At 44.8% G+C, this 1,792-nt stretch overlaps 1 pseudogene; it reads left to right on the top strand.

Moving 5' to 3' along the window:
* The first annotated feature begins 327 nt into the window (after positions 1-327).
* On the top strand, positions 328-1,182 carry LOC133762854 (protein SET-like; annotated as a pseudogene).
* The last annotated feature ends 610 nt before the right edge of the window (positions 1,183-1,792 follow it).

Raw genomic sequence — 1,792 nt, 5'->3', positions numbered from 1 at the left:
CAGGGAAACAGAGAGCCAGTATTCAATATCCATGGTGATGAGTATTGTGGAGCAGTGTTTGGGGGCTGCTAAGGAAATGTGGAGAAAGGAGTTTTCAGCCTGCCTGGACAGTCTGGGAGGGTTTCCAAGAGGAGAAGCAACCTTCAATGAGGAAAGACAGAATGAGTAGAAACTGGCTAAGAGATAAAGGTGGGGATAGGCATTTAAAGCAAAAGAAAATATAAGAAGCAGATCATGTATCAGTAATAATCATTGAAGATAAGATTCCCTGATAAGTTCTCAGAGCTTCCTCCTGCCTGGTGTTGGGGCTCAGAGTTTCACACAAACATGGCCCCCAAACACACAGCTGCACTCCTTCCTCAAAGGAAGAAGCTGAGAACAGCCCCTGGCTCGAGGCCGGTGGTCATATTGGCCTCTCAGAGTTTGTCAAGGGAGAAAAAGAACAGCAGGAAACAACCGAACATATTGATGAAGTACAAAATGAAATACACTTAATGGACAAGCCAGTAAGGAGATTTGGAAAGTAGAACAGAAATATAACAAACTCTGCCAACCGTTATTTTCAGAAGAGGTCAGAACTGATTGCCCAAATCCCAAATTTTGGGGTAACAACATTTGGCAACTATCTACAAGCATCTGCACTGCTTGGGGAGGAGGATGAAGAGACAGACGCTGCATTATCTGACCAGAGTTGAAGTGACAGAATTTGAAGATATTAAATCAAGTTACAGATTAGATTTTTATTTTGATGAAAATCCTTACTTCAAAAATAAAGTTCTCTCCAAAAAATTTCATCTGAATGAGAGTAGTGATCCATCATCAAAGTCCACTGAAATCAAATGGAAATCTGGAAAGGATTTGACAAAGCATTCAAGTCAAACGCATAACAAAGCCGGCAGGAAGAGGCAGCAGGAGAAGCCAGAGAGCTTCTTCCCCTGGCTTACTAACCATTCTGATGCAGGTGCACATGAGTTAGGAGAGGCCATCAAGGATGCTATTTGGCTGGATCTATTACAGTACTACTTGGTTCCTGATACGGATGATGAAGAAGGGGAAGGAGGAGAAGATGATGATGAAGAAGAATTGGAGGAAGGGGATGAGGATGAAAGGGAAGAAGATGAAGATGAAGATGAAGGGGAAAAAGAGAGGGGGATGCAGGAGAAGAGTAATAGAAAACACTGATGGATGCCAACTTTTTTTTTTAATTGTCTCAGTCCTTGGGAGCCAGTTGTTGCCATCTTTTTATTTTTTTCCCTCTTGTGCTCAGTCTCCCTGTTTTAAAGGTCTCTCTTTTTCTTTTTTCTTTCTCTTCTTTCTTTCTCTCTCTCTCTCTCTCTCTCTTTTTTTTTTTTTGGACAGGCAGAGTTAGTGAGAGAGAGAGAGAGAGACAGAGAGAAAGGTCTTCCTTGCGTTGGTTCACTCCCCAAATGGCCGCTGTGGCAGGCGTGCTGCGCTGATCTGAAGCCAGGAGCCAGGTGCTTCTCCTGGTCTCCCATGCAGGTGCAGGGCCCAAGCACTTGGGCCATTCTCCACTGCACTCCTGGGTCACAGGATCACAGCAGAGAGCTGGACTGAAGAGGAGCAACCAGGACAGAATCCAGTGCCCCAACCGGGACTAGAACCTGGGGTGCCGGCACCGCAGGCAGAGGATTAGCCAAGTGAGCAGTGGCATCGGCCGGTCTTTTTCTCCACCATGGTTCTCACCTTATTGTGAGAAAAATACCTGAAGCAGAATACAATGGGAAAGAATCTCTACCCCTTTCTTTTCCAAAGTCATTTTATCCCTTCTTGT

Source organism: Lepus europaeus, chromosome 1 (assembly GCF_033115175.1).
Source record: "Lepus europaeus isolate LE1 chromosome 1, mLepTim1.pri, whole genome shotgun sequence".
Taxonomy (NCBI): Eukaryota; Metazoa; Chordata; class Mammalia; order Lagomorpha; family Leporidae; genus Lepus; species Lepus europaeus.
The sequence above is the reverse complement of the archived record's forward strand: the minus strand, read 5'-3'. Positions and strand labels throughout refer to the sequence as shown.